The sequence below is a fragment of the Chinchilla lanigera genome, unplaced genomic scaffold (assembly GCF_000276665.1).
Source record: "Chinchilla lanigera isolate Chin_1 unplaced genomic scaffold, ChiLan1.0 scaffold00026, whole genome shotgun sequence".
Lineage (NCBI taxonomy): Eukaryota > Metazoa > Chordata > Mammalia > Rodentia > Chinchillidae > Chinchilla > Chinchilla lanigera.
Window position 1 is genome coordinate 8944074 of NW_004955427.1, and position 20559 is coordinate 8964632.

The 20559-nt window shown below is 38.6% G+C and overlaps 1 protein-coding gene across 2 annotated transcripts in view; it reads left to right on the forward strand.

Annotated features, from left to right (window-relative positions):
• Nucleotides 1-313: 313 nt before the first annotated feature.
• Nucleotides 314-20559, forward strand: part of Hhla2 (HERV-H LTR-associating 2) — a 63262-nt gene continuing 43016 nt past the window's right edge. For both annotated transcript variants that reach the window (XM_013515059.1, XM_013515060.1), the window contains exon 1: nucleotides 314-493. The gene's annotated coding sequence lies outside the window, so the exon portion shown is untranslated. The remainder of the gene's footprint in view (nucleotides 494-20559) is intronic.

The window sequence follows — 20559 nt, forward strand, 5'->3', positions numbered from 1 at the left end:
TCTTTCTCTCCCTAGATCATTGACCCTCCCTGTGTCATTTCTTGTAGCACTTCTGTGCCCTAGCATAGTCCAGATTCAGACAATAGACCCCTGTTCAAGGTGGCTTTGGCTATAGTAACCTGGGGTGTCTCTGGAATGTAAAGTGAATTCATTTTCCAAGGCTAGACTTCAGATCATATTTCTGGTTTCTTATCTATTTAGGTGAAAGTCCGTAAAGGTTGTGAAATTATCCATTACGTAGGGTTGGCAGTGTCTTCCCTGACAGAGTTTGCTGTGACCCAGTCTTTCATCTTTGTCCCCACAGAGTGGAGACGCCCTCTCTCCTGACAGGGCAGGCACTGGGATATTTCGTTTCTCTTCCTATGCTGCTATTGAAGTTCTCTGGATTTTATAAGCTTTTAATTTTTCTTATTGAATTCTAATGTTCTCCAAGGGTGGCTGACCTTGCTGTGCAATTAAACACCTGTTACTTTGGTTCTTTGGGGAGGAGCAGGTGAGTGCTGCTTGCGTCTATCTTGCCATCTTGCCAATTTTTTAAGCTTCCTTAGAGAAATATTTTGTTAAATCATACCTGTTTCTATATGTTGTGTTCTAGTCTGAGTAATTAAAATTTTTAAATTTTGGAATAAGCTACATAATTTTGCAACAAATATTTCTGGTTAATTTTGTCAAGCTTCCCCAGGTTAATATCTTATACATGTTTCAACTGTTAAAACTTAAATTATCAATGGTACAATACTACATATTTAATACACTACAAATTTTATTTCAGTTTGAACAGTTTTTCCAGTAATTCCTATTCTATTTTCCAGGAACCAACCCAGAATACTGTACCACAATAATATTGTTTGTTTGTTTGTTTTTGTTTTTTTTTTTCTGGTACTGGAAATCGAACTCACGACCTCACACTTGCCAGGCAGGTGCTGTGCTGCTGAGCTGAATCCCCAGCCCCACCACAATAATATTGAGCAGTTATGTCTTCTCCAGAGTATAAGTTTCTTAGCCTTCCCTTGTTTTTTGCGACCTTGGTAGTTTTGAAATACAATTGTCAGGTATTTCTAGATCCATTGTGATTTAAGCTTATATTTTTCTTATGATCAGAATGAGGTGGTGTGTTTTGTGGCAGAATACTACATATATAGAGGGTCTTTCTCATCATGTATAGAGGAGTACTTGGTAAACAGGAGTGCTTACCTTGATCATTTGGTTAAGTTTATGTTTGCTAGGTTTTTCCATTGCAAAGTACATTTTATTTCTTTTTCTTTTCAGTACTCTAGTGGTTAGACGTTAGTGACTTACTATAGTTTACATTCAAGGGGAGAGGAACTAAGCTCCAGCTGCTGGCAGGGTTGGAATCTATATGTATTCTCTGGAATTATTTGATAAGGAAAAGTTATTAATTCAAGCATTCATTTATTTCAGTATGCACACATGGATTATTAAAAATTTTTTGGTTTATAATCTGGTATTGTAATTTATTTTCCTGATTAAACTTTCCAGCATTGGCCAATAAAGATTCATTGAGCTTGATTCCCATGTCCTTTTGATAGCATCTTTACCTTCTTTATCCTGACAACTCCCCAAATTTATATTCCCACATACATCAGCTATGTTTCCCTAGACCAGAGAAAAATATTGTTACAGAGAACTTGTAGGCTAATTTAATAATGTACTTTATCCCCAATTTTGATGTTTACTTATAGGAAGAATAAATCTTGCATGGATCAAAACCAGTTACACATTTTACAAATTGCTTCCAGGGAGAAAAATACCTGAAGAATGCAAAATTCATCAAAACTGAGAGTTAATATACTTGTGTTATTTTCATCAATCATATTCTGTTGAAGTTAATGACACATTATTCCCCTCTTGTTTGGAAAAATCAGCTGGCTCAGTTGTTAATGTTTTTGAAATTTCTTGGCAAGTGAGAGTAACTCATTTGGATTATCCAGAGGAATTTTTATAGTATGCTGATCTGAATTCTGATTCTCAGAAGTTGTGAATCACTGAAAATGAACTGTACCCCACATTCATATTGGCAGGGAGAATGAATTTGCTTGTTTGTTATGATTATAGATTTGATTTCTCATCTCAGCAGATATAGAACTGAATGCCCTTCTAGTGCGTCTCAAAACTGATTTGAAAGCTCAAGAGACCATTTAAAATTTGAGTTTGGGGAAGACGTAAGTACTTAGCATTATATTTGACTCAGTGTCATTTGCTCAAGTGTATAAATTCCTTCTTGAGAACAGCAGCTTTTTAAATGTGACATTGAAGAGGTATATTCAGTCATCACTTCTGGCCCAAATGAAGTTTAGGTAGTTATTAATATACCTTCACAAAAATGCTGTTTCTTAGATAGGCTGCTACCATCTATGAAAATGTACTAGGAAATTGGCAGAGGGTTGTATCTTATGACCTTGCAGATTGTTTTAAAGCCATGTAGAGATGAGAATACTTATATAGTTCTATTGCTCATTGTCCTCCCTTTACTAAATGAAAACGAAGGGTTATTGTGTGCATGTAGCGTGTATGTACTACGAAAATTATTCCACTCATTGCAAACCTGTGATTGATGTTTTCTTCCCCAATTGTATGATTTGCAAGTAGCAGAGAACAACACCTGGGAGGCTTGTCTTTTTATTTCCTAATAAGCCTAGAATCACTTTGGTGAGCCCCTTGGAATGGCCTTTGTGTAAACTGCCTCTAGAGTCACCCCAAATGCTGATCAAATTGACAAATAATAAAGGCACATCTGAATATGCCCACTGAGTTTGGACCTATGATTAATTATGTTATTTAGTGCTTGGCAAAACATTTAAAATGATGGCTAACATTTCAAAAAAATCAAATACTGAATATTATTTACTCAGATTTATGGGGGAAACAATGGAAATTCAAAGGAGGGAAGTATTCTGTCAAGTCAACCTATGGCAAAACGGTGAATACAATGGATTCAGTTCCTAACGCTGTCTTCAAAAGCCTCCAATCTTTTCTTTCCCTTTGCCTAGTTCTAATTTGGGGCTGGGAATGGGTATCAGGAGGAGTGTAACTTTCAAGGTCAGTATTTTTCACAGTTTGACAACTAGGAAGTGAGCCAGAGAAACAACACATGGTACATTTAAATTTGATTGTATTAAGTGGGATGTGGCATAAATTTGATTACTTCTATTTTAATCTAAAAAATATGTGTATTCCCAAGCTAGCTCATTCTGTATAAGAGCGGTGAAAAGTGGATGCAATCCAGCTGTTTGGTCAGCTTGCAATTCAGCTTGCTACAGCATGGTGGTCGTGTATTTGCCAATTTGCCTGTGTTTGCGCTCCCCTTCCCTTCTGTGCTGTGTATTGCAGGAGGCACACGTCCCGGACATTGGTGTGACCAATGACCTTTTTCCTCTCTGGTTTCTGTAGACTTTTGGCCAACTGGAGTCACAGGCAGAAGTCTGGAGGTCTTGAGGCAGGGGAGAAGCCAGGTCCTTCTCTCTGTCGTTACTTCTTGAGGTGTCTTGGCAGAAGTTATTTCTTCTCTCTTCGGTGGTTCCAGCAGCCTACAGGCAGCCCTGAGTTGTTTACACTCTCTGCTTCCATTGGCTCTCCAGTCCTATGGACTGGGGCAGCTTCCTGTTGGTTACGGTTGATCACTGGGTGGTCTCACTCCTATTGCTTTTCAGCTGCCACTCATGTGGCCAATCTTCTCGAGTTGATTTATTTATTAAGGTTCTATTTTATTTGATTTTAATTAATTGCTTCTTTATTTAAAAAAAAATTAAGGTGCTTGCTACTTCCTGGTGAGACCCTGTATACTGTTAGCTATGTCAACGGACAGGTGTAAACAGGAGCAGTGGCCTCTGCTCATGTCTTTCTTAGACCTCATTTATGAAAGGTAAACCCAAACCCAAGTTTCTGTGAGTATTGGTTGCTAGTAGCTTAGGGACGCACTCTTTTCTGGAGACTTGCACTTACTCTGAGAAGCCCTGGAAGCCCATCCCACCTGGGTGTGACAATGACCAGTGACTGACTCATGTGACAATACAGAGAGACCCTTAATGAAAGAATGAACAAGGCTGTGATGCCACTCAGGCTCTGGTGCTCTCTGCACTAATAGTGGAAACCAGATTTTTTTTTTTTTGTATCAAGAATTGAACTCACTATCTTGTACTTGCCAGGCAGGCGCTGTGCCACTGAGCTATATCCCTGGCCCCTGGAAACCAGATTTTAACCAAGCCCATCTTTCCTAGGCTTTTTTTCTTTCTCTGCATTACCTCCTCATTTCTTGACAGCTTTCTCTTGAATGTTTCTTCTCAGTGACCCAATTGCTTCATAATCCCCACGACTGGCTCCTTTACTGGGAACCTGAACTGAGAGTATATTTACAGGGGCGATGAAGAAAATCTGTACATCTAGTGAGAGGGTTAAAAGTGGGTTGTGCACTTCAATTACAGTTCCCAGGTAGTTTACATCACTACAGGGTTGTGGCAGTGAAAATGAAGGAGACACCTTTGAACATCCTCGAGGAACGAACCGTGGTTGGAAGGTTTAAACTAAAGTTTGTAAATTAGAGAGAAATAGGGCCCCAAATTAAGAAGGTCTGGAGAGGCTGGATTTCATACCAGAACCATGACCCTGCGCTTGTTACCAGTGAGTGTGAGTCCCAGGGGGCCTCAAGCGTACCAATAGCTGGGGGTGACTAGAAATGCAAACGCTGAGATTATTCACAGGCAGGCAGCTTTTCTCAGACTGGAATCATACGTAACCCACTTCTCTTTTGGAAAATGCTAGCGCACATAGTCTTGAGGTTCCTCAAATAAGACTGTGACTTACACGGTGGGAGTGAAACCAGGAATGAAAGAAGGGGTCCGAACAAAGTCGAGTTACTGATGAGATCACCACCGCCAGCAGTTATTTGATCCTGTCGGAGTTTTTGAGGAAAACAGGGAAATACGTTTTAGAACCACTCAATAAGGGGAAAGGGAGAGCATGGATCCATCCCTTACAGTGTCTCTGTGGACAAAGCCTCTGCGCTTTTGGGCAGTGCGTGTACAGTGGGGAAAATGCTGAGGGAATCCCTGTGGCTCTTTCCTTGTTTCAGACTACTGTGGGTTGTGGTGTGGGCTCAGGGCAAGGGCCTCAGCTTACACCTGCAGTCAGCTGCTGGGAGCCTTCCCACAGTGCACTGCTCCTGCAAGGCTAGAGCATGAGGTGTTCAACAGGGCCCTGCTGGTTTCTACCCATGACACATGCACGTGGGGTCCACACTTACAGATACTTTATGCGCCCTACCTGTATCATAAGGGATAGCTGCTGGTGAAGTGTGACTCGCTGACACATAGAAATTAACTTCTGTGATTTTGGGCAAGTCATTCCTAATTTACAGTGTAGAAATTCAATCTGGGAGCACGTAAGAACTGACTTACCGCACCTCTGCATAGTCACGATGATTTCTTTCCCGATGCCAACTAAATCTTTCCTTAACTTGCAAAGGAAAATTCAGTTATCTTTGAGACAATGATTACTTCTCAGAGGAGATCTTACTTTCTCGTCTTGGTGTCCACTTCTCTAGCTTGAGTCTACTGCACACGTGACGCAGTATAACCATGTGTAGCTTCTGCTGGGCTGGATTGTGCAGAGGCACTGGCTGACTTTTATCTCAGGGTCCACAATACTAAAAAAAAAAAATAAAACTGGCAATAAAACTCTTTTACTAGCCATTGAATCTTTGAAGATAATTGGTCTAGAAAAAGAGGTTAAGGAAGAAAAGAAGTAAAAGAGGCTAGGGGAACAGCCATAAAACTGCACACAATATTCTCACGGCACCCACTTCTGTCACCAGAAGCAAAGCAAATCTGTGGCCTATCGCTGCTCCTTTAGAAAACTGTTCTTACTGCCATATCCTTAAGCTCCTAATGGTTCTAAACATTGCCATTTGTGGATTCTGTCCTCCTTTAAATATGTTCTTAAATATGTTCATCCCAATTTTAAATGGGATAAGAATATTCTTGGGTGCGTGCTACAGTTTGTTCCCTGGAGGTTCGTGTGCTAGAATCTTGGTCTCCAGTGTAATGGTGTTGAAAGGTTAGGAGATGTTTAAGAGGTGAGGCTCAGCCAACAATGATTAGGCGTGGCTTCCCTGACAAAGAGGTTAATCCTGGTATGGAGTTGAGACCTGCAGGAGTGGATTTGCTTCCATACCAGAAGGTTCTATAAAACAGCAAGCCTGGCCTCTCCATGGTCTGTGCTTCTTCACTTGCCATGTGATTTAATCTGTACCTTGTGCCAAATGCTCTTTCATGCCCTTCTGTTACGTAAGACATCCATGTTGTGGACACAACCAGAAAGACCTCACCACGGGGAAAGCAGATGGGCCTGTCTGATTTTGGACTCTTAGCCTCCAAAACTTTGAGCTAAATAAATTTATTTTCTTTATAAAGTGTCCATACTCAGGTTTTAGTTGTAGCAACTTACAATGGACTAGGGCAGGAGTATAGAAGGTTGGCAGGGAAGAGTTTGTTAGCAGCCCAGATGCCTTAGGAACAGGCCTTGCTGTATTAATCAGTTTTCCCTATCATAAGGACATAACACCTGACACCCACACCTTAAAGGAAGAGAGGATTGATTCGGCTCACAGTTGCAGAGGATTCCATCCATGGTTAGCTAGCTTCAGAGACGAAATGTCATGGTGGAGGGACGTGGTAGAGAAATCTGCTTAGCTTTTGGCAGTGGAGAAGCAGAGCACAAGAACAGCGCCAGAAAGGGAGGGCTGAGGGGCCATATATAGTACCTAGTGTCGAAACTCCACAACCCCCTTAGACATACCCAGGAGTGTGCTTTCCAATCTGTTAGATATTCCTTAATCCAATGAAGTTGACATACTAGGACTCACAGTGGCTAGCAATACCTCTTGCCCTTCTCTCTGTGTATCCTGCAAATTGCTCCTGTCAGAAGACAAGTTGGGAGGGCAGCAGAAGGTAAGGAGAGAGTGCTGACATGCGAGCATATACTTGTATATTTATGGTAGATCTAGGCATTTGCTTTATCAGGTTGTAGTGAGGATTAAAGTAATTACTTGTGTCCACTACCACCCCAAGCCTTCATTTGACTGGTGAGGAAACAATCTACAGATTATCGTGTTATTAGTCAGCTAGTAAAATTTGGAGCTGAAAGTCAAAACCAGGCCTGACTCTCCAGTTCCCACTATCATCTGTCTTCTGCTAAAACCTGAGAAGCAGGTGTTTTAGCAAACACGGTTCAGGTATCCGCATTATAAAAGAGATTGCCACTTTTAGTTGGGATTTTCCCTTCTACTAATCTGAATACAAAGGTTACCGTGCCTACCAAGCGAGATGCCAGGCTCCATGCCAAAGCTTCCTTTCAGCTCTTCAGAAGGGCAAGTGCCTTTTTTCCCCCTGATGGATCGAAAATGGTGTGTTTGTGCTCCTGTGAAGCTTTTGATCAGAGGTTCTCACCCTGTAAAATTAGATTAAATTCCAGGTAGCTCATCAAGCGTTGCCAGGGTACATTTCCTGACCTCAGAAGAGTCTTGAGTGCAGCACTGACCCCTGGGTATTTCAAAGTGTTGTGAACACTGATCAAGCACGTTCTGTGGCTTCAGAGACAAGGGCATTGGCAGCTAAAGAAAACACGCATATGACAGAAAGATGGCCCCTCCCGTCACATATCATCAAGCAACAGTCTGTGGGTCAAGCACATGCCCAGAGACTGCGGCACTTTCTTGCTCAGAGCTGCTAACTCTGCTCCTTGGCTGTTCCTCAGCTGATCCTCCCTGCTGGTGAGTGCCCTGGCACAGGGTGCAGGCCCGGGGGGAGGGAGCTCAGTTCTTACTGCTGCTTACCTTGTGTGTGGCCCTCACCAGGTCCTCTAACTTCCTTGTGGCTCATTCATCATGCACGTGAGTGGAGGTTGCTGGCTATGACTCTAAAAGGCTTTGCACCGGGAGGATTCTAATATGCTTAAGTTTGTGAATCATTAGATAAATTAAGATGATTTATCTTATGGTGGGAGCTTTGCCTTCTGGAAGTTTCATGTGGTGATAAAGCTCCACCAGACACTACAGGTGACGCATGTTTTATATGAGTAATCAAGCCAATTAGTAAGCACTAGTTCTGCACATTTTGATTAAATCCTTTTTATTAGAAAATAGTGCAGAATTTGAACTTAAATTGACATTTGGCCCAGTTCTAAGTATTATTTACCAAATTAGAGAGTGCTAGTCTTGTCCACTGGGACTGTTAAGAGCAGATATACATAAGCTTCATGGAGAAAAGAAAAAGTCTTCATGCATCTCCAAAATCTTTGGAAAGTACCTCAGCTGGCAGTTGGATTTTTCTCAGTATTTTAAAAGGGCATATAATAAGCATAAGTAGATGTATATGTAGTGAATTTCTTAAAGTTGTTTGTTTTAAAACTAGAATGCTATACTTTGCATTTTCCTCTCTCTTGATTTCAAATATCTAGCTCTCCCTTAAAATTACCTTTGCTTACAAGTCTGATCTATTTGTGTGGTTTGCATGTGGTTGGTGTTTATTTGAGTAATCTGAGTAGCAGAAAAGGAATGTATTTAACCACCTAACCTTTACAACGTAGAACATTTGAAATGTCAGCATTTTATTTCAAGAACAGGTGAGCTGCTGCATTATTAGGCTTTTATTTATTTATTTGTACCCTTTATCTCTCAAAAGAAGGAATTTGAAACAGCTTTGAACAGCTTTATAATAAAGAGTAAAAAATGATTTTAAAAAACATGAAAGAGGAAACAGTAAAGACTCCAACCAGAAAATTCAATGCCGTTGCTATTATGGAATATAAACCTGTATCTAAGTTTGCTAGAAACAGGGCCAGGAGAAAAACAACTTATATAATCTTTAATATTCAAAAGAAGGGAACACATTCCTCTGGTTCAAAACTCAGTTTTCTCATTGCAAACATTATATAAGGGATGTTGGTTTAAGCCTTTCAACAAATACTTAACTCTGGAGACCTACCTGTCTCAGCTGCCAGGGACAAAACCATGTAGTACTCTTCTTCCCATGAAGTTTTATCTAGCAGGCGTGATGAACATTAAATCAACTGATATGTAATAATTTATACTTTTCTTCTGTATGATTCCTGAAAAGGGTAACAGTTTCTATGGTGGTTGAGAGCCCTTCCCTGACTCTTCAGTCAGACACTAGACCCATAGAGACCCCCTCAGCATCCAGCAGGTGGGGAAGGCAGCAGAAGCAGCTGGGCGGGCTGGAGACAGGACAGAAAGCCGTGTGGCTGGTAGATGAGCAGGCCAGAGGAGGCTGTGAAGGCATGGAGTGATGACTTGGTCCGCTGTGCCCTGTGCGCTGATGCAGCTTTTTATCCACACTATGTATTGGGCTTTTAAGAAATAAAAATTATTATGCGTAGTAAATTGCTTATGCTAAGTCCCATTTTGTTTTCCAAGTAAAACTTGACAATCCAGTTCCCCCAAGATTTTTTGATTATTTTGGAATTTAACTGGTCCATGAAATTCAAAGAGCTGGGAAACATGGGTCTTCTAAGTACAGGTTTAGAATTGAAGCATGCCTTAGTGACAAGATTTCCTCCTGGGACTAAAGTAAGGTCTTCTAAGCACATAAATCATGGAGATTCTGGACAGTTATTCAGACTTAATAATGCACTAGGGTATCCAGCTGACGGGGCAAGTGAAAATGCAGTCCTGCTTCTGTCACCAATCATGTACCCTTGTGTGGGATGGGATCTGCTCTGAAGAAAGTGAGTCTTTTTCAAACAGGAAGATACTGTGGCTAGTGGCAGCATGCATCCTTCCAGTGGTCAAGTTCAATATTAGGATAGAACAGAGGGTAATTAGGATTTCTAAAATATTTGTAAGTATCCATGTAGTGGATAGATCTGTTCTTCGTCATTCTCTGCGAGAGGGTCTAAAGTGCCAGCTATAGCTGGTTACTGATAAGTCTCTGTACCTTAGAAATTAAGCTGGCAAGTGGGAGGGTGAGCCTCTGTGAGGGAAGAATATCTCAATGTACCAATCATAGGGGAGGTACTCTATTACTTTGCATAAAAGTCCATACATTTACCAATGGAACCTTGACAAGTATGAGAAAGTAAAGTAGCTAGGCTACAGTGAGAATTCTTCTTAAAGACATCATCAACTTTCTCTATAGCCAGTTTTGAATTTAGTGGAACAATATTTTAATTACTGGAACAATATTTTAATTCAGATTTCACTGTAAGGTGAAGTAGAGATGATTTTGGTGAAAGGACTTTTCAGGCAGGGTATATCCAGACATCATCAGTGGCTATGGAAAAGATCCTGATTAAAAATTCCATTTTGGCTAACACTGTCTCCTAAATATGCCTAAGATGAATGAGCTGCTGAAGGCGTCCACAGGTAGCAGGATGAATTGACCTGATATAAAGAGTTTTTCTACAGTTGACCACCTATGTGGGAAACTGCGCTGAAAACAGACCTTACTTAGCTGATGTTCAATCTAGTTTCTGGAAATATGCCATTACCCAAATTGGTTTTTTAAAATATTTTTCCAATTTGTTTATTGCAGAAAATACAAAACACAGAGAAGAAAAAAATCCATGCATTACCCTATGATTTAAAGAAACATTCTATGTGACTCTGCACATTTTAAACTGTGATGTGAGTTGCATTCATCTTTCTTCCTACGGTCTACCTCAAACAAGCTTTTACTTGTTTGTACTTTTAGTCTGGTAAGAAGTTTAGTGCATGCTGCATGACTTCTGGAGTTTCTTAGAGATTCATATTTGCCTTTATCAGTCTTGTCTATGACTTCTCACTTTTTCATTCTGTACATAGTTCCTTATCTTCTTTGGGCAAACAACTGTTCTCCTCTCGAACATATGTCATTCATGAGGTGGCTTTAAGTCCTTTGGCCACTTTGCTATTCTCTTTCTCTGTTCCTTCCCGCTAGTCTTGCCTGCTCAAAGCCCAAATTCCTATGCATTTTTTTATTCACAGTGCTTGTATAAGATTTCCTACTACCGGGACAAAGTACTTGACACCTACAACTAAAGGGGAGGTTTACTTGGCTCATGGTTTCAGAGGGTTATGTCCCTGATCACAAGGCTCCAAGGCAGAAGTGACATGGCAGAAGGGCCTGGTGGAAGGAAGCTGCCCAACCCATGATAACCAGGACACAGAATGAGAGAGAATAAACTAGAGCAAGAGCTAAACTATCCAAAGACACACTCCCAACAGTCTACTTCCTCCAGTGGGTCCCCACTGCCTATTAATAGCACATTCAACTATAAATCCATTAGTGGATTAATCCACTGGTATGTATAATGCCTCCATGATCAAATCACCTGAAAGCACCACCTCTGGGCACATAAGACTGGGAAAGGCACTTTAGATCTAAACCATAACAATGCCTTAGGAAAATACCTTGATGAGAAGACTGGATAGGGAATTAAAGATCATGGGCCTGGATGGGAAAGGAGCGAAGTTCCTAAACAATAGTTGTGGTATCTAGTAAAATACTTTTCACTCCCACTATAACTGGACAGATGGTCTCATTTTAATCTGATATCCAGGGTTTTTTTAATCTTGAACAAAGAATCAAACAGGACACACAAAATTAGTGAGAAAAGTAGACATTTATTAAAGGATCAGTATACTCTACAATGCAGGAATGGGCTGATAAGAAAACTCAAGAGTGAGTTTGATTCAGAGTGGTCCTGTCTATTTTAGATTTTTAAGTATTGATTGGGATCTTTTCTGAGTCTTGGAGTCTGGGGTGGCCTTTAAAAGGACTGTTTAACTAATTGAAAGTATCCAATCTCATATTGGGAGGGAAACTGAGGTTTTCCTCAATGCTAATGGTATAATAAGTTTCCCTTGGTTGTTCTAAAACAGTTAGAGCACATTCCACTTTGACTCATGCCAGATGTCCAAAAAGCAGAACTCAGGCTTATGTTGGATATCAAGGAAGTGTGGTTAGGGAAGGATGCTCTTGTAGTCTCTCAAGGAAGTGTGGTTAGGGAAGGATGCTCTTGTAGTCTCTCAAGGAAGTGTGGTTAGGGAAGGATGCTGTTATAGTCTCTAAGAGCTGAAAGGCACCCTGCTTGTGGTGAAGCCTAAGGCCAGGCTGTTTCCTATACTATCTCCTGCCTCACCACCATAACATGTATTTGAAAAAAGGGGTCATGCTATATTCACATTGGAAATGTAGTCTGCTTACCTATATTATTGAAATTAGATTGAAGTTAATTTTGCCATTTTATAATCATCACATTTTTTATACCTCTGTTTCTAATGATTAGATGGTGATTGCAAGCAATCAATGATCTCTTTACTAAGTGGTTTGTCTGAGCCTGAATTCTGCCACATGTACTATACCATTTATGAAAGTACTCAGGTCTAAAGTTTGGGGAACATAATTGATTGGCAGTACCAACTTCTGAGTGTCTGGATCTACCACCTCATTTTCCTGGAAGACACGGTTCCCATGGTTGCTCTCAACCAATCCGTGAGCATGGCTTGGAGTATTAACCCACGCCCTGTGCTAAAAGATGAGATTCTACATTAGCATCACTTTGGGATAAGGCCTCCCCATTGTCGGGCTGAAACTTTCTTGGAACCCTAGTTGTCTGAGATTATTCCTATTTGATCTTCCTTGCCTATCTCTTGTGCAAGATCAGGTCTTCATCCCAATTCGAAGATTCTCCCTGCCTTCTCCAACTCTTTCCCTAAAGTGTGTTCCCAATAAGTCTTTTAATCATCCATCTACTTCTCAGAAGAACCCCAAATAATACACACCTTTGACAAGAGTCACAAAACCTGTTCCTGCAAGCTTGGTAATATACCAGAACTCTTGTCTCTTAATACTTGAAATTCCTTACATTCATTCCTTATATTCACCAGAAACAAGCACTAAAATATGCTAGTGTTAAGTACTTCTGTGGTTATGGACTTCTATAATATTTCTGTTCATGCAAGAGTACATTTGCTTGTCTATATTCACCAATAAAAATATTTTGAGCATCTCTTAGGCTAATTAGCAAATCCTTCAATATTGATAATGCTAATTATCATTAAAGCACTTGTAGTAACTGCCTCCAAAGCACAGACTTTTAGAATGATTTCTGAACAGGATTCTTTAAACACTAGCCAACTATTCTGGGGGAGTAGTTTAAAGTAGTTTAATACTCATCAGATGGTCTGTGCTCAAGTATTTTAAAGTAAAATGTAGTATAATATGAACTTTACTCATGTCAAAGAAGAAAATGATATTTAATGACTGAATAATGGCCAATTGTATGAACATCAATTCTTCAAGATTGGATGTTTGGGGTTTTAAATTTTTACCTCTTTATTTGTGTTTTTAAGCAATGTCTTCTGTGTACTTTGTACATTGTTTGACTTTGCATAGAATACTTTCTAGATTCTTCTGTCAAATATCATGGTCAATCTTAAAGATTTTGATATTTCTTCATAGTCATTCAAGAAGAAGATCACAATTCAAACTCCAACCATTACTATATGAATATGCTTACTTCTTTTTCCCTTATTTTCTTTCTGTGAAATTACATGTAAAATATAAATGTAAAATCCAATAGATGATTAAAAATAATCTTTGAATCCTCCACCAAGTTTATGAACTGGAATCCCCTGTGTTTTCCCCTCTTGATATCTCTCCCTATACCTTTCCTCTCCACAGGACTAAAGTCATAACAATCCCTGATCCTTTCTGATCTGCTTTTTCTTCCTGAAATTAACAGAGTCTTCTAGATTGTAGTGCAGAATTTAAAGTTTTCTCTTGAGTTTCTTTATCATTGTAAAGTTTAATGAAAGTGTGTATATCTATTTATATAAACTATTCTTAAAATAATATTTGGATTTGAAAACATGGATAGCAAATTCAAATTTAGTTGTGTTATTACAACCAACCAGAGATTATCATTAGCACTGTTGGGTTAAGGTTTTCAGGACAAGGTCAACTGAAGGTCTTAGCCTTCTATATTGTGACAGTTTACAAGACCTTCTGGGATATTTACGGGAGAGGCCACAAGTGAGTTTTCAGAAATCTGAGGCTCACCACTTTCTACATTTTATAAAACTGTATAAACAGGTACTAAGCACATGATCAATGAGACTAGAGTGAACTACTTTAGGCTTCTTGCTCCTAGATTCATGATGGCTTTGTTCCAACTCTCAGAAGTAAGCCAGAGGAGAACACATCGGTTGGGTAAAATAAATAGACATAGCTGATTTAGGCAGCAGGACCTGCAAAAAAGGGCAAGAAATATATCAGCCAATTGCCAGATAACCAGCTTCTCATCTGAGCCAAGCACTCCAGGACATTCATACAAGTGTTTAAAAAATGATCCCAGTAGCCTGCAGAATATCTGTCTCACCTTACACTCCTCCGGTCTGTCTAGTTTCTAGCTAGCACTTTGGGATGCCTGTCCACTATCCTCCTGGGAATCCATTCACCCTGTCCTACGTGGAGGTCATTTCCTGTATCATGGCTCTCTCGGTTTATACTACCATCTTGGCTAAGCACATTTCCCATAGCTCCTTGAAAAAGGGAGGATGGGTTATTTTTTGTTTTTGACTGTATGTCCAAAAATGATATTCTGCCCTCATAATGTTTGAGATGTTGACTATAATTCCAGGTTACAGTGCTTTTCCTGTAGAATTCTGGATGTTATTGCATTTTTCCTCTTCTTGCAAGTTATGCTGTTGTGAAGTCTAAAGCTAACGTGATTCCTGGTTCTTTCTGATCTTTCCTTTCTTCCTGGAATATGGTAGAATCTTTTACCCTTGTGTTCTGAAATTTTAAGAGTGTCTTTATATGAACATTTCACTCTGTGTTTCTCTTCAGTAAATTTTTTTCAGTAATAGCAATTTATTCCCCATAGTTCTGGAAAACATTATTCTTTAGTAACTTTTGCTTTCTTTTCTGCTATTTCCTCTTATTTGTAAAAAAAAAACAAAAACAAAAACAAAAACAAAAAACCACAAGAGTTTTAGTGTGCTTTACTTCTACTCTTATATTTCCAATTGCAAGATGTCTCTTCTGTTAAATCTTTAGAGTACCCTATTTCTCTTTTATGAATATGTTTTCTTATCTTTTGAGAACATTAATAACAGTTTTATTTCATTTGATTTTTATTTGTTGATTCCCTTCCCCAACATTATTTATTTACTTCAAGATGTCATTTTGTGGAGGAGGTTGGTTTTGTTTTAATTTATATCTTTTTTGATAGAGCTTCCCTCGGGGTAACTAGTAATCACAGAGTATGTATTTACTGTTAAGAATGGCGAACCTAAAAAACCCATAGGAGGCTCTGAGAACTTGAGCAACGGGCCATGCTTGTGACCTACGTTTACTGTAGGGGATGTAAGCAGACAGTGGCACAGCACTCTGCACTCTGCACTCAGCATTAGGTATTTATTTGTTAATGTAATTCTACTCCTACCCCAGCTCCACTCTGTGCCTGGGTCATTAATCCAGATATTCTTGTAGTTTTTCCAGTGAACAAACCTCCACATTTCTTTCAGAGTAAAGACACAATTGTTCACCACAGTGCAGTGGAAGAGAGAATCTGGGAAGTTTAACTTTTTAAATAATGGAGTCTAATGGAGTCTGACTCCATTAAAAAAAAACTTTAACTTCTGAAAGCTTTGAGGCCCCACCTCCTCTTTTCCCTCCCACCCCATATTTGGGCAGGTTGATAAGGAAGCCAAAGCATGGCTCTCTCTGCACAGCAGCAAGTTCAAACCACTGGGGGATGAGGTAATTAGTACCATCTCCTAATGAGTACTTGGCTGATTGTACCCTTTCTCTCTCAGCGCACTCAAGCCAAGTCCAGACCAGCTTGGCTTGTGTCTATTCTGCCCAGAAAGCTTCATGATATAATATAATTTTACTTCATCACTGGTGTGTACATGGCATCTCATCTATTAATGAACTGGTGGTCCATCCACATGTAATGGATGGTTACAAGAAGCAGCTTTCAGAGGAAGCTGTCTTGTCTGAATCCCAAAAGCAGTTCTTACGTCTTGTGAAAATTCTAGTATAAATTCGTTTACTAACATTTTTCCAATATTAGCTAGATAGGGTTTACTAAGTCAGTTACTACTTGTCCCTCTTTGGCGAATTTCCGAAATTTTGCATTTCTTTCTCAGTTCTTTTCTTTCTTTCTTTCTTGATTGCTTTCCTAAATTTCATAAATTTTATCAGACTAAGGAGATAAGAAACAAAACTAGAGGCATGTGTTCAACCTGCTGTCTCACCCCAGAAATCTTTGATGAGCTCACTTCTTCATACCTTGTCAGCAATGGGAACTTTCATTCCATTTACTGCTAGAGTCTGAAAATACACACTACGTTTAGTTCTAATTGCTCTGACACTATACATGGTCCATATTACTGGATTCTGATCTAACCCACTGTTCCTATTACTAAAAGCCTAATGTACAATTTCATGATTTGTGACAGGTTCTTCAGCCATTTGTTTTTTGTGTTTGTTTGTTTTTGGTTTTTTTTTTGGTTTTTCTCTGGTACCAGGAACTGAACTCATGACCTTGCACTTGCCAGGCTGGCGCTTTTTGCCGCTGAGCTAAATCCCCAGCCCCTCTTCAGCCATTTGTTTCACCCTAAATTTGTTTTGTATTTTTAGTAGCATACAATTGTAATGTAAATGAGAAGCCTTCTACCAATGTTCTAGAAACAAGATAAAATGATAATGAACTATATTTACTATCTCTGCTCCATTTTTATGAGGCAAATGGAGAGATAATTCATGAGTATCTTTTCTTCCTTGGTTATAATGATTTATCTTTTGAACAAATTTAGCAATGATTTATAGTTGTTGGTTTAAAATGCCAGACTTAAATTAAGAATTCAAAATGCAATTATTTGTTGAAAGTAATGATTTCATCAATTGGTAACTCTACTTCATTTTAATAGTTAATTTATAGACTAATGAGAGTTATTTTTATTATTAAAATATAATTTAAAATCTATTTTCATAATAAAAGCATATAGATGAAAATTAGCTCCTCTCTGCCATAAACATGAGAGATCTAGTCTTTGCTCTAATAGACAGTGGACTAGAGTATCTTTATATGTCTTGAAAAATTATTTAAACCAATGCAAGCATATATGTGAATATGTGAAAAAATATAACCAAGAACATACTGCTTCTGCTATATCTTACCTTTTATTAAACTATGTATTTCTGATAATCAGTACATTTAGATAGTCCTTATACTTTTATTAGTTTCTTGTAGAAATAAAACAGATAAGAGAGGGACTGGGAATTTAGCTCAGTGGCACAGTGCCTGTCTGGCAAGTGCAAGATCATGAGTCCAATTCCCGGTACCAGAAAAAAACCAAAAAAAAAAAAAAAAAACACCAAAAAAAAAAACCCAATAAGAGAACACAAAATAAACATAGCTACACAAATCAACACAAAACAAAAGTCTGTTAGGTAATCACCTGCTTAAACAAGCAACTGAACATCCCCAGGATTTCACAGGCCTCCTTCCGGTCCCATCCAGGTCACTACCATCTCTGTCTCCCTCAAAGGAAACCACTTTCTACCTTCCGTGGTAATCCTACCCTTGCTTTTCTTTAGTGTTCCTCTATAAATATGTGTCCTTAAATATTACATTTGAGCTTTGCCTGTCTTTAGAATTTTATGTAATTCACATCAGGCAGTATGAACTTTTTGTGTCTGACTTTTTTGTGTCACACCTTTCCTTCTGCTTAAATGGAGCTGAAAATTTATTTTTTTCTTCCTCTACTTATTTAGAAGTTACACATTTGTGTTAATCAGTTTTCCATTACTGTAACAAAATACCTGAAACAAAAAAAAAACTCAGTAGGAGGAAAGATTTATGTTGGCTCCTCGTTTCAGAGGTTTCAGTTCATGGTTGGCCGGCTGCACTGTTTTGGACCTGCGGCAAGGCCAGACATCAGGATGGGGAGTAGATGGTGCGACAAAGCTGTTCCCCTCAGAGCTGCCAGGAAGCAGGAAGGAGAAAGGACAAAATAAACACCGTGAGGGCATTTCCTCCAACGACCTTCCTCAAGCTAGGCCCACCCTCCTAAAGTGCCCATCGCTGCCCAATAGCCCATTGAGTTATGGATCCACGAGTACATAAATCCACTTGTGAGGTCAGAGCCCCAATGACCTGGTCACCTCTCCAAAGCCCCACTGCTGCACACTGCGGTATTGAGGCCCAAACCTTCAGCACCTGAGTTCTGGCGGTGTGGAGGAATTCCACATCCTAAGCACAGCAACATTCTCCTATGGTTTTTTGACTGCTTAGTCACGTACTATCAGATACATTGTTCTTAAATCACATTAATTGGTATTTTTCAATATTCTTTTTGAACAATTAGCTTTTTCTCAGGTACCAAATTCTTTTAGTCCCCTCTAAACATTTAAGGCCACTATTGTTAAGTCATTTAATTATGTCTTTAATTAAAGTATAACATATAAGTGCCAATGGTATGTTCAGTTTATATTTGAAAGGACTGTGTTTAAAACCATAGTACTATTATGACTATTAATCTACTTATTCAAATTTGTCTCATATTCACCTTTTCATTTCCCATCATTCTTCCCTGAATATGTGTTTCTATAGCATGCTTTTTTCCTCCTCCCAGAAAATTATGCTGCCAGTATAGCTTTTAATGCAGATCTTCTGGTTACAAACTCTTTGTCATAAATTCTTTATTTTATTTGATTCTTGAAATATGCCTGTACTCTAATTTCACCTGGTGAACTTTAATTTGGCAGATACAGTTTTTGGTTCAGGGGTTATTTTCTTCCAGAACTGTGATGATGTTTTTCTCTTGCTTTTTGATTTCTGTTACCTCTGTTTAAAAGTCAGCTATCTCCCTAGTATTTGCACTTTCGAAGGGAACTTGCCTTTTTTGTTTTTTCTAATTGCTTGACATTTTTTCTTTCATTTTAAGTGTCTTGTTAGAGCCACTGGTTGTATTCTTTCAACCTGTTTGAGGTTTGCTGAACTTCTTGAATCTATGATTTAAACTCTTTCAGTTTTAGAAATTCTCATCTGTTGTTTTTCAAATAATTTTTATAATTCTCATGGTTCTATTTTCCTTCTGGAATTTTTCTTACATTGATACTATGCTTTTCTGCAATGTCCTGATTCTTACTTTTTTTCTACAGTTTCTATCATTTTGTTCCTCTTTGCTTTATTCTAGATAGTTTTTTTTCTGTCCAATCAATATCTAGCCTGCTAATTCTCGTTAACTGACTTGACAATTGTTAAACTATACAATTGCTGCTAATTTCGGTTACTTCTTAGTTCTTGTGGTTTGTTTGCCTTATTATTATTATTATTATTATTATTATTAATTTCACTGTGAACATTATATTGTCTTCTAAATTAAATAGATATGGTTCAAGTGTATGTCTTAAAAACATCAACATCTGAAGTGTTTGTGAGTTTGGGGAATGTGTATTTTCATTTTTTGTCTTTTTTCCATTCTTACTAATATATGTTTGTGACACATAATAAATACACTTATTGATGCATCTGATCTTTTTTACTTCTCCCTTTCCTCCTACTCTTTCATCTGTCCCCATCCTCAGCTCCCCTTCCCATCTGCACCAAGTATCTTTCTGTTTCTTAGCATCTATCTGTTTATTTTGCTCTTTAAATTATTTATATATTGGGTTCCTCATATAAGAGAACCTATGCCATAGTTAGCCTTCTGTGTCTGAATTATTTTACTTAGGATTATAGTCTTAAGGTGCCTCTGTTTTCTTACAAATAACTCAAATTTACCTTTCTTTATGGCTCACTAGTACTCCATTTTGTGTGTGTGTGTGTGTGTGTGTGTGTGTGTGTCTGTATATTTTATTTTCTTTATCCATTCATCTGTTGATGGGCATACATGCTGCTTTCAAGATTCTTTTGTTATGAGTTGCACTGTTATAAACAGGATATATATATATGGTTGTAAAATGATGTTTTTAGCTCTTTCAGAAAGATACTTGGATGCTGTATAGTTGGGTTAAATAGGGTCTCTATTTTTAGTTTTTGGGAGGATCTTTATACTGATTTCCATAGTGACTGCACTGTTACATTCTTCCCAGTAATGTAGAGGGTTCCTTTCCCCCAAAACCTCACCAGCATTTGTTGTTTTTAGAATTCCAGATGATAACATTTTTTTCCTGGGTAAAACAGAATATCAGGGGTGTTTTGATTTTCATTCCCCCTAATGACCAAAGAAGCAGAACACTTTTTCATGTGCTGTTGGGCCATTTGTACTTCTGTTTTCAGTTTCTGATTCTTTCTGTTTGTTTTCTTGTCTCTGAGTAACTGGATTTTTTTTTTTATGGTGTATCACATTGTATTTTTAAAAATTCTAGAGAAATAATTTTTTTTTCTTTTTTTTTTGGTTTTTCTCCAGTACCAGGAACCGAACTCATGACCTTACACTTGCCAGGCAGGTGCTTTGCCACTGAGCTAAATCCCCAGCCCCTAGAGAAATAATTTTCAACTTGGGGTAGCACCTTCTTCCAAAGATAA